The 12,044-nt window shown below is 56.1% G+C and overlaps 1 pseudogene; it reads right to left on the bottom strand.

Annotated features, from left to right (window-relative positions):
* The window catches only part of LOC129125084 (uncharacterized), a 36,489-nt pseudogene extending 24,681 nt beyond the window's left edge, over positions 1 to 11,808 (bottom strand).
* Between the last annotated feature and the right edge of the window lie 236 nt (positions 11,809 to 12,044).

Below are 12,044 nucleotides of genomic sequence, written 5' to 3'. Positions count from 1 at the left end.
CAAGCAGAGGAGAGGGCAGCTCAAGCCTCAGCAGGGCTCAGGCCCAGAGGCACAGCAATTACCTCCTGGCACTGGGCCTGGCATCGCCTCGCTTCCTGCAGCAGAGGCTGCCAATGAGCCCCTGCTTCCTCTGGGAAATGCTTCCTTCACTGTAGCCTCTACATCCACTTCTGGAGAAAGGAGGAGGCACAGCTGGATCAGGTGGGGCTGTTCCCCAATGGGAAGGTGGCAGCTTCAGGAGGCAATGCTTGACAAAGACACAAACTTGCTGGGTAGGCCAGGGCCCACTTTCATCAAAACACCCGCCCTTACTGATCAGCCTGGAGACTGGGAAATTGCAGGGGATCTCAGGGTGTGCATGGCCTGTGGTGCAGTTTGGGCTGCCTGTGAGCTGATGCCCAATGCCTTCCTGCAGAGGCTGGGCAGAAGCTGCAGCCAGGCCAGGCTGGGAAACAGCCCTGCAGGGCGTGGAAGCAGCAGCGGGGCAGCCAGGCTGCCATGGATCCCTTCCCGCTGTGCCGGGCACGGCGTGTCCAGATGTGCAGCCAAAGGCCCCGGCTGCTGAGCCCCAGGACAAGGCTGAGGGAAATGCACCCACCACGCTGGCTGTCCACATCACTCCGTTTTTGTTCCAGATGTTGGGATTCCTTCAGGAACTTACTAGCTCCTCCAGGTTTCTTCTTCCTTCTCAGGGGACCTTAAGAGAAATATTTCCATTTCCCATGAATGGATGCCACAAGAGCAGGGCTCAGCCTGTGGGGTCAGCAGGGACACACTACTCACCCCTGCCATGGGAGCTGGGCTTGCGTGCAACATCCACCAAAGGGCCTGGGAAAGTCCTGCCTGCAGACACTCCTGTAACTCAACAGCCACAGAAGCTTCTGCCATCTCTGCTCAGCGGCACGGTCGCCACTGAGCCGCAGGAGCCGTGAGGGGATCACGCAGGCCGAGGGCACACACGCGCATGGCTCTGTCCTGGCACCTGCAGCCATGCCCCCCTGGCCGAGTTTTGGGCTCTGAGCTGGCAGCTCTCCCAGGGGAAAGGCCTTGACCTACCCTCACCATCTCCTAGATACCCACTAATGGGTATGGGTTGGGAATCCAGATCATCTTCATCAACAGGATCATCTTCATCAACAGGATTATCTTCATCAACAGGATTATCTGCAAAGAAAGGCAGGACAGAACAGCTCCTGTGACACTGCTGAAGATTCTCCTTCAGGCCTGAGTGGTAGTGAGGGCACCTGGGTGATTGGTTCCCTCCAAGGCACTCCCTCGGCTCTGCCTCCCACTCAGTATCTGCAGATGTGGCACCTCCTTAGCTCTCACTTCCAGCTCCCTCACTTTTCCACGACTGTTCAGGACAGCGTGTCTGGCCTCTTCCACCTTCCTCTTCATCTCTGCCTGCTCCCTCTTCAGGTTACAGTTGCAATCTTCCAGGCACACCAGAGCTTCCTGAGAGCTCTTCAGCTCCTTCTCCAGCTCCTGGCTGAACCTGATGGCTTCTTCAATCTGCCCATCCCTGGAGCTCCGCATGCGCTCCATTTCCTCCAGGACATCTTGGAGGCACTTGGTCTGGGAGTGCTTCTGTGTTAATGGTCTCTTCCTCCCTATGAAGCAGGGTCCTTCTCCTGTATGGCTGGCATGGCTCTTCCGCAGTCCCACCTGTAATGACCAGGCGCACAAAGCAGGGAGAAATTGATGGGTTTTAATGAAGACTGAAAGTGGCTGGATTGTGCTTTGTTGGTTTGGTTTTTTTTCAATCCCATAGAGTTGATCAGCAACTAAAGCTACTTGACCTTTGCCAAATACAGAGAGAAGGAAACAATCTCTGGAAAGTTGTTTTTAATACCTAGCCATGCATTTAATTTTCAAACTACACCCTTCTCATGTTATTGCACAAGTTTCTGTGTAGCTTTCATGTCATTACTATGGGTCTGTACTCAGGAGTCAGGCAGTGTGCTGAAAAAGATATTTCCAATGAAGTTGTATTCAGGGGAAGAGAGCAGGGAGCAGCTGGGGGTGTTCTGGAGCTTTCCTCTTAGTCATCTTCATTCTTCCTTGTAGTAGTAAGGGACAGGCGTTCGGAAGATTTGGGGCTGTGACGGAAAATTACAGGAATCCTTCTGCCCCCCTCCCCATAGATAAGGATCACCCTTAGAATGTAGCCAAACAGGTAGCCCCCCTAACCTATGGATGCCAGTAACTTTCCACTCCATACTAACCCTAGAAAGTATAGCCAAACCCCTGTCTGACGTAGAGAAACCCCTTAGTCCATAAATACCCTTGAGACCCCTCAATAAACGCCTTTAACCGTCCACCAAATTGGTGTTAGGGTCCGTTATTGGCCCCGAAGGATCCCAAGGAGGAGATCGCCGTGCTGGACTCTGAAACCAGGTCATCGCGGCCTTCACAAGAAGGCAACATAGTGGTGCCGAAACCCGGGACGACGCAAGTCCGGGCAACGGGGGTACTCCTGGCCAGGGGACAGCATTCACAGCGCCGGAACGACTGTAACGAAGCAGGGGGACGCCCCGGGACCCGCGATTCGTATGGAAGCAATAGCGAAGGTCGTAAGTTTGATACATATGCAATGGGGAATCAAATGTGAACTCAGGAACTTTAATCTCGCTTTAACGAGACTCCTCGACCTTGGGGTCATTGATCAACCCACAGATATATTGCACTCTGAGCTGTGGCAGAAATGCACTGTCGCGTTAGCAGAGGACACAAAAGCCACAGGCAGCAGCAAAAGCCTGAAAGCGTGGGGGAAGGCAGAATCAGCCCTACGCAAAGCATTAGAAGAACGGGAGACGTGGAACGCTGCGCGTTCCTGTCTGTTAATCACGCCACAGCTGGGGGAGGGGGCGATAACGCGAAACTCCCCTGGTGGCGACCCAATTGAAAGCGGGGAGACGGGGGGGCCGGGCGCATCCCATCCCCCCCCGAGCCCAGAGCCCCTGGAGCCCCCGGGGGACCCCCTGACCCTTTCGGGGGACCCGCCGCGGCCCAAACCCCCCCCGGAACCCCCTGGAATGCCCGCGGGCCCCTCGCCTATCCCTTCCCCGCCGCTAGCCGACTTAGCGCAAGAAGCGGAGGGACTCGCGCAGTCCTTTTGGGAGGGACTGGCGGCAGAAGCCCGAAATATCGAGAAGGCAAGCGCACGGGCGGGTGGCGGAGGGGATCCGCCACCTTTCCCGTTCGAATATGGTGCGGGTGGCCGGGAAGAGGGGTGGAGCCCGTCGGCCCGCGGCGGGAAGAACCCGAACCCAGCAGACACGCATGCGTGGGGGGGCGACAGAGGGCGGGCACTCGCTCGGGAGCCGCGCCCACTGCCGCCACCATATATGGGAGAGATCCCTCCCTGCGGGAGGCAGGGCGAGCCCAGGGGGCGGGAGCGGCACCGCCCCCGAGGGGAGGAGCGGGGCCGTAGCCGAACAAAACGGCAGGGGAGACCGGAAGTTCATTGGCAGTTGACTTCCGACTCTGAAGAGAACCACACCTCCCCAGACCGCTCTGCGGAGCCGACCGAGTCCAGCAGCGACTCGGAAGCAGAGAAAACAGAATCAATGCGGTTTGAGATGAAACCAAATAAAACTTTTAACACAGTCGGGAACCAGCCCCAATACGAACTCACCGACTGGGGTAAAATCAAAATCGAATGCGCAGAATGGGCACCCGCAGCATCGGTGCATGCCTTCCCGGTGAGAATTACGGGACCCCAGGGGAACCAGCAAAGAACGTATACTCCCGTTAATTCCAAAGACGTTCAGACAATAGTAAAAGCTATCTCAGAAAAAGGAATTAACTCAGGGGTGGTTTCCACTCTCGTGGATGGTCTTTTTAGCAATGATGATTTACTCCCTTTCGATATAGTGCAAATAAGCCGTATGCTTTTAGATGGGGCGGGTTTGATAATATTTAAACAGGAATGGACGGACCAATGTGCAACCATGCTCGCTCAGACAGTGGGGGAAGGGCAGCCACTCCACGGGTCGAGTTTATCTAGGTTGTTGGGGAAGCACGACGAAGTAGCCGCACCCCAGCAACAAGCTGCGCAGCTTCGGATCGAGGAAGTCAGGGCGACTTCCCGGGTGGCCAGAGAAGCTATACGCGCCGCATCCAGGGTGGTGGACAGACCGACACCATGGTCGACCATCAAACAGGGGGAGAGTGAAGGCTTTACACAATTTGTCGACCGCCTTCAGGCTGCGGTGGACTCTTCTAATTTACCCGCTGTCGCAAAAGGCCCGGTGATAACCGACTGCCTCCGGCAACAATGTAACACCGTAACCAAAGATATATTGCGTTCCCTACTGGCCGGGGCCAGCCTGGCTGACATGATTAAGCATGTTGTGAGGGAAGAGCAGCTGACCCCACTTCAGGCAACCGTACACACCCTAACCAGTGTGATGGCCTGCGTCAAATGTGGTCAGTCAGGTCATGTCGCGGCAAACTGCCCCCAGCCAGCGCAGCTTCCCCACGCAACACCCCCGCCCCAGCAGCGCCCCAGAGGGGTCTGCTGGAACTGTGGGAAGAGAGGTCACCTCGTTAGGGACTGTAGATCCCGGCCCCGGGGAAACGGGAGAGGGGGGGGCGTGCGGGCCATATTCAGCCCCCTCCCGCTATGGATGCAAGACGGCCCATCTATGCCAACCCACAGTGGGGCAGGGGATCTTCATACCCTAGGCTCCCACAGGAGGCAGTCAGTATCGCACCCCCGCCAGCGATACAATGGCAGAGCTATGCAGTACCACCAACCGTACCCTCACACCCACCACCATCACAAGCCACGCAAGCGCTACAGGACCAGCAGGGAACACCCCAGACCGGGACCCCTGGGTGGCCCTGGCCATGAAAATAGGGAAGGAACCCCTGAGGGTGTGGGGGACATGCCGCCTCTATGGCAGTCAGGACCCCCACATTGTAGGACTTCAGTTTTGGGTAGACACGGGATCAGACTGCACGATTCTCCCCCAGTCGCATTGGCCCAGGCATTGGCAGTTTAAGGAAGTCCCTCCAGTGAACGGGGTGGGGGGACAAACCCGGGCGTGGAAAAGCACCCAGCTGGTGGCTATAACACTTCACACAAACAAGGGACCAGAACAGACAGTAGCGATTTACCCCTACATTTTGCAAAACTCTCCGCCACTAATAGGAAGGGACATCCTTGCTATGCTAGGAGTCAAGATTACAAATTTATCATAAGGGCCACTGCTGTACACCCTCAGCTGCCGATCAAATTGACTTGGAAATCGTCAGATCCTATTTAGAGGGAGCAGTGGCCTTTGTCAGAGCCTCGAGTGGCAGCTTTGCTGGAACTGGTCAACTGTGAACTGCAAAAGGGTCACATAGAACCCTCCACCAGTCCATGGAACACCCCTGTGTTTGTAATCCCCAAAAGGTCCGGAGAGGGTTATCATCTCGTCCACGACCTGAGAGAAGTGAATAAGACGATTCGACCCATGGGTCCAGTCCAGACACTGCTACCCATGAATTCAGCTATCCCCGAAGGACAGCCATGCGCAGTACTGGACATCAAAGACTGTTTCTTCTCGATACCCCTGCATCCGGACGACAGAGAACGCTTTGCCTTTTCCGTTGCGTTTCCAAACGGTAATCGGCCTAACCTCCGTTTCCAATGGAGGGTGCTTCCACAGGGCCTAGTGGACAGTCCTGTTATCTGCCAGGTCACCGTGGACAGAGCACTGATGCCAGTCTGACATTCCTACCCTGCCGCAACCATCATCCAATACATGGACGACATCGTAGTCGCTGCACCATCGACGAGCCAGGTAGATCACCTGGTGTCTACAATCACAGAAACCCTCCGGGCCAACGGCTTCGAGATTGCAAGCGCAAAGGTCAAGAGAGGGCCCTGCGTGACCTTCCTGGGAGTGGGAATCACAAGCTCCTACGTGACTCCTCCCAAGGTAAGGATCAACCGGGATATCAGGACACTTCATGATGTGCAATGCCTGGTGGGATCGCTGCAGTGGGTCCGCAACGTCGTCCTGATCCCCCCCGAGGTCATGGACCCTTTATATGACCTCCTGAAGGGACAACACCCCTGGGAACCCAAGGAGCTGACACCGCAAGCAGCGAGCTCCCTCGATTTCATCGATCAGCAGATGTCCACTAGTACGCTGGCCAGGTGGAACCCGGCCATGCCCCTGGACTTATACGTCCACTTCACGCCAAAGGGCGGAGTGGGGGCACTGGCACAAGGGCCTTCCGAAAAGTCCCGGCCGATCCAATGGGTGGTCCTCGGGAGACCTGCTCGTGCATTCTCCCCAGGAATCGAATGCGTCGCTAACCTCATCAGGAAAGGCAGGAAACTCGCCTTGAGACACCTAGGAACTGAGCCGACAAGAATACACCTTCCCTTTCGCAAGCAACCGTCTGCGGAGTCACCCGCAATTTCAGAGCACCTAGCCCTTGCTCTCACCGGCTTCGGAGGAGAAATCTCCTACTCTGCAAAACCACCCTGGACTCGGCTGCTGACCATCTTCGACATAGACATACTGCCAAAGGTCAAGGACCGACCGCAACCAGGACCAACGGTCTTCACGGACGCTTCCTCCACGACTTCTACTGCAACGGCAGTGTGGCAGGCAGGAGAGCAATGGCATTGCATCAAAGCATGTGACCCCACATTGTCAGTGCAGCAACTGGAAGCAGCAGCAGTGGTCTTAGCGTGTGGACTTTTCAAAGATGAGCACCTCAATATAGTAACGGACTCTATATTCGTGGCAAGGCTTTGCCTAGCCATGGCAGGACCAGGTGTGTCAACATCTACAGCAGCCCTAATGCTGGAAGAAGCGCTCTCCTCACGACAGGGCACCGTATCCATCATTCATGCCAACAGCCACGACCCAATCAAAGGTTACTTCCAGACAGGCAACGACAAGGCGGACGCCGCAGCAAAAGGCAGGAAGCTCGTCAGCTGCATGAATCACTCCATATTGGGGCCAAGGCCCTGGCGAAGAGATGCGGGATTTCAACAGCGGACGCAAGACATGTGGTGGCCACCTGTCCTCACTGCCAGAAGTCACCCCTGTGGACCAGTGGAATTAACCCGAGAGGTCTCAAGCCTTCACAAATCTGGCAGTCGGACTTCACCTTGTGTCAACTGCTGAAGCCCCGAGCATGGCTTGCCGTGACGGTGGACACTTTCAGCGGAATGATCGTGGCCACACAGCACCCCAAAACTAACTCTAAAGCCACAATTCAGCACTGGCTGACGGCCATGGCGTGGCTTGGCATCCCCAAACAAATCAAGACTGACAACGGTTCCAACTTCACCTCCAAACCCGTGCAAGAATTCGCCTCCAAATGGGGCATCACATTAGTACAGGGTATCCCGTATAACAGTACCAGGCACAGTACCAGGGTCTGATTCGAGTGGGCGAATCAGACCCTGAAAACCAGGCTGGAGGTGTTGGCAAAAGCTGAGGGCTTTGCCAATTCTATTCCCCCGGGAGATCAGGCACGCATACTAGCAACCGCTTTGCTAGCACTGAATCAATTTCCTAGGGGGGATGAAACAAACAGCCCCGTCCAAAAACACTGGGCCACCAGAGCGCTGGAGGAAGGCCCGCAGGTTGTAATTAGAAATGAGCTAGGCGAATGGGAACAGGGCTGGAGGTTGATGCTCACGGGACGAGGGTACGCAGCTGTCAAAAAGGACGGCAAAATTAGGTGGTGTCCACTTAGGTCGATCAAGCCCGACCTTCACAGTGGGCAAGACAGGGCTGATGAGAATTGTGAGTTTCTATTTATAGGACATGCTTATGGGTCGTCCCCGGGATGCGTACATTCCCCTTCCGGAGGAAAGTGACAGTCCACCAAGCTGCTGGACAGCGCCCGAGAGACCCGCACGGGTGAGACCCAAGCAACAACGGTGTTTCTGCGTGATTATGCTGTTGGGGCTTGTCGCCAGAGGGCAAGCCAGCCCAGACTACTACCCCCATCAGCCCTTCAGGTGGGTCATGCAACATCTTGCTGGAGACAAGATGCTCAGAGACATCACCATGCCAAACGCCCCGTCCTTCGTGCTTCACGTCACCGACCTGTTTCCAGAACAACCAAAGGTAGACCCCCATTCTTCACACGCCTCACACATGTACCTATCCTACTGGTGCCCAGCCTCAAACCCAGGAAAAAGTTATTGCAATCGCCCAGGGTGGGGACACTGTGGGCACTGGGGCTGTGAAACAATAGTTACAGACGCCAGGCCATCAGGACCTGGGTGGGACCCACAAGAGCCCGACAGATTCCTACAGTTCACCTGGGCACCCGCAGGCTGCAAAACACCCGTCTTCCTTCAGGGAAGTTTCTACCGAAACCAACATAAAGTCCCCAAATGCACTCACTATAACATGACAGTTTTGCAGCCGAATCACCCCAGCTGGGCCGTGGGCAAAGCATGGACAGTAGTCCTTCAAGGGTCAGGAAAGTGGGCGAATGTGCAAATTACCAGACTCCCACCGTCAGCACCCAGAGCAGCTGGGCCCAACAAAGTGATCAAAAGCACACAGAAAGGGAGAAACATGACCTACCCCAAAGCTTTGCCCACAAGGGTCACCGACGTCCCGACTGGCGATGAGGAAGCCTTCCAGATAGGCCGCTCAGCCAGGTCAGGCTCGGACCCAATCCTTCGCATGTTAGAAGCTACCTTTCTATCCCTGAATGAATCTAACCCTAACCTAATCGACTCCTGCTGGCTTTGCTACGATGTTAAACCCCCCTTTTATGAAGGAGTCGCTTTAGATACCCCCTTCAGCTATTCCACAGCCGATGCCCCTCGCCAGTGCAGATGGGACACACCCCGCAAAGGAATTACCCTGAGTCAAGTCACAGGTCAGGGCAGATGCTTCGGCAATGCAACCCTAGCTAAGCGGAAAGGCGACGTCTGCACCGAAGTAGTTGAGCCCGACAGGAAAAATAATAAGTGGGTAGTCCCATCCGCATCTGGGATGTGGGTTTGCCAGAGATCTGGAGTGAGTCCCTGCGTGTTTCTTGCCAAATTCGATAACTCTAACGACTTTTGTGTTCAAGTTCTGATCATCCCTAGAGTCCTGTACCACTCAGACGAAGAGGTGTACCACCTTTTCGAAGAAAACAGCCGGCTCCACAAGAGAGAAATATTAACAGGTATAACTATCGCAATGCTGCTTGGCCTAGGAGCGGCTGGAACGGCAACAGGTGTCTCAGCCCTAGCAACTCAACACCAAGGACTGTCCCAGCTGCAGATGACCATCGATGAGGACCTGCAGAGGATCGAGAAATCCATTTCCTTTCTAGAAAAGTCAGTCTCTTCGCTCTCAGAAGTGGTCCTGCAGAACAGGCGAGGACTGGATCTCCTGTTCATGCAGCAAGGGGGCCTGTGTGCTGCCTTGAAAGAGGAATGCTGTTTCTACGCTGATCACACAGGAGTCGTTAGAGACTCCATGGCAGAACTCCGAAACAGACTGGCTCAGAGACAGAAAGACAAGGAAGCTCAACAGGGCTGGTTCGAATCCTGCTTCAATCAATCACCATGGCTAACCACCCTAATTTCTACCCTAATAGGTCCATTGGCAATGCTGCTTTTAGCTATTACCTTCGGGCCATGCCTGCTGAACAAGCTAGTCTCATTTGTTCAGGCCCGCCTAGAACGGGCTAGCATCCTGTTCGTGGGACAGCAACAATTACTGTGAATTCAACAAGGAACACTGCCAGTCACGAGAGACTTGTCTGGCAGAAACTTACTCAGGTTTCCCAAGACCCTTTTCCCTAGTCAGATCTCAACCTCCTACCTCATTTCAGTGCCTATGTATAGGATTACCTCGTTCATTTGTGAAAGAGGGGGGGGAAGTGTAGTAGTAAGGGACAGGCGTTGGGAAGATTTGGGGCTGTGACGGAAAATTACAGGAATCCTTCTGCCCCCCTCCCCATAGATAAGGATCACCCTTAAAATGTAGCCAAACAGGTAGCCCCCCTAACCTATGGATGCCAGTAACTTTCCACTCCATACTAACCCTAGAAAGTATAGCCAAACCTCTGTCTGATGTAGAGAAACCCCTTAGTCCATAAATACCCTTGAGACCCCTCAATAAACGCCTTTAACCGTCCACCAAATTGGTGTTAGGGTCCGTTATTGGCCCCGAAGGATCCCAAGGAGGAGATCGCCGTGCTGGACTCTGAAACCAGGTCATCGTGGCCTTCGCAAGAAGGCAACACTTCCTGGGACCTTTGAGTGGTGACTTTGTGTTTGCTGCTGATTTCCTTTGCCTTTTTTAGATGAAAATGGTAAAAGTGTCTCTGACCTGCCTTGCTGGACATTGTGAAGACAACAGTCATCTACTGCAGGTGGAAGTGTCACAGGTGGAGCAGAGTTCTGGGAGTGCTGTGTTAGTATCAAATCACACCTGGTGAGCCCTGCCAGCACAATGGGTCCATGCTGCCCTTCCCTGCTCTGCCTGTTCCAAGCTATTTCATGCCAGAGGAATTGAACTGCTGTTAAGTGTGTATGTGAGTCACTCGAGCCAGTACGGCAGAACCAGCAGAATCCAGCCCTGGAATTAATGGGGCTGTGCAGAGGAGCCCCAGACTATTCATCAGCCTGCCTGCAGAACTGGCTCCAACTCTGAACTCTCGTGACCACACTCTGAGGAAAACATCCTTCTAATATTTCCTACAGGCACTTCTGACTGAGACACTGCTTGTGCTTGTGCAGGTGGCAATCCAAAAGTTCTTTCTCACTTCAGGAAAAACCCTGCACTGGTGCACATCCAGCATGTGGTATCAGCACATGCTGACTGCACATGCAGTAGAAGCAGCAGCATTGTACGCGTGGGTTTGTTAAGGTGAACTCCCCGACACTTTTAACAGGAGTGCTCATCACAGCTATATTTAATGGCAGACCGGTGCCATACATTTCTCATTAAGGCCTCCCTGTAACTAAGCTTTGCTAAAAAGTTAATGCCGAGGATGAAGGAGCAGCTTCGGTCTCAGTCTGGCAGTGGAGGGGTTACAAACACAGACCCTCCGGGAGCAGCATCTCTCCTGAAGCACTCGGGGCAGCCGAGCCGCCCCCGGGAGGCCGGTGCAGAGGCCGGCCCGGACTCACCTGCAGCGCCAGGCACCGCGCATCGCTGCTCTGCAGGGCGGCGCGCATGTCCTCCACCAGCTCCCGCAGGCTGCCGTTCTCCTCCTCCAGCGTGGCGATGCGGTCCTCGGCCCGCTCCAGCGCCACGATCTCCTCGCAGCACTCTCGGGAGCAGGGCCCCGGCGGCCGCCGCTCGGCGCTGCCCGCGGCTCCGCGGCCGGCGGGGTCGGTGCGGCGGCGGCGTCAGGGGCTGCGCAGGCGGATCTGGGTCTCGATGTGCTCGCTCTCCCGGCCCAGCGGCAGCCGCGGCCCCGCGCGGGTGCTGAAGTGGCCGCAGAGCCGCGCGTGGAACTGGCGGAAGGTGAGCTCGGCCGAGAGCCCGTCCCACAGCCCCGCGCACTCCTCGGGCTCCGCCGCCTCCTCCAGCCCCAGCACCTGGCACAGCGTGCGGAAGTCCTCGCCGGGGATGCGGCCCGAACCGTCGCAGTCCAAGTGGTGGAAGATCTCCTGCAGGTACTGGTCCAGGCCGGTGGCCAGCACGACGATCTCGTTCTCCACGCCGCGGTCCAGCCTGTAGTGGTAGGTGAGGGCGCTGACCAGCCACTGCGTGCGCCGGGCCGGCCGCCCGTAGGGGTCCCAGCCCTCAGCCGGCTCCATCGCGCCCGCCCGGCCCGCGGCGCTGCCCGAGCATCCTGAGCTCCCGCCCGGCCGAGCGCTCGGCCCCGGCCCGCGGCGGGGCGGGATGGGCGGGGCGGGGCCGCCGACGCTCCAGCGCCGCTCGCCGAGCGCCCGGCTCAACCCACAGCGGAGCCGCATCCACCTTTGTCCCGCACGAAAAGGGATTCCGGCAAAGCGGCCGGGTGCCACCCTGCTCCGTTGGTCTGCCAAGCCTGCGCCCCAAGTGTGTTTCTCATTTCTTAACTCATTTCTCCCTTCCGCTTTCTCTTTAGCA

Source organism: Agelaius phoeniceus, chromosome 11 (assembly GCF_051311805.1).
Source record: "Agelaius phoeniceus isolate bAgePho1 chromosome 11, bAgePho1.hap1, whole genome shotgun sequence".
NCBI lineage: Eukaryota > Metazoa > Chordata > Aves > Passeriformes > Icteridae > Agelaius > Agelaius phoeniceus.
The sequence above is the reverse complement of the archived record's forward strand: the minus strand, read 5'-3'. Positions and strand labels throughout refer to the sequence as shown.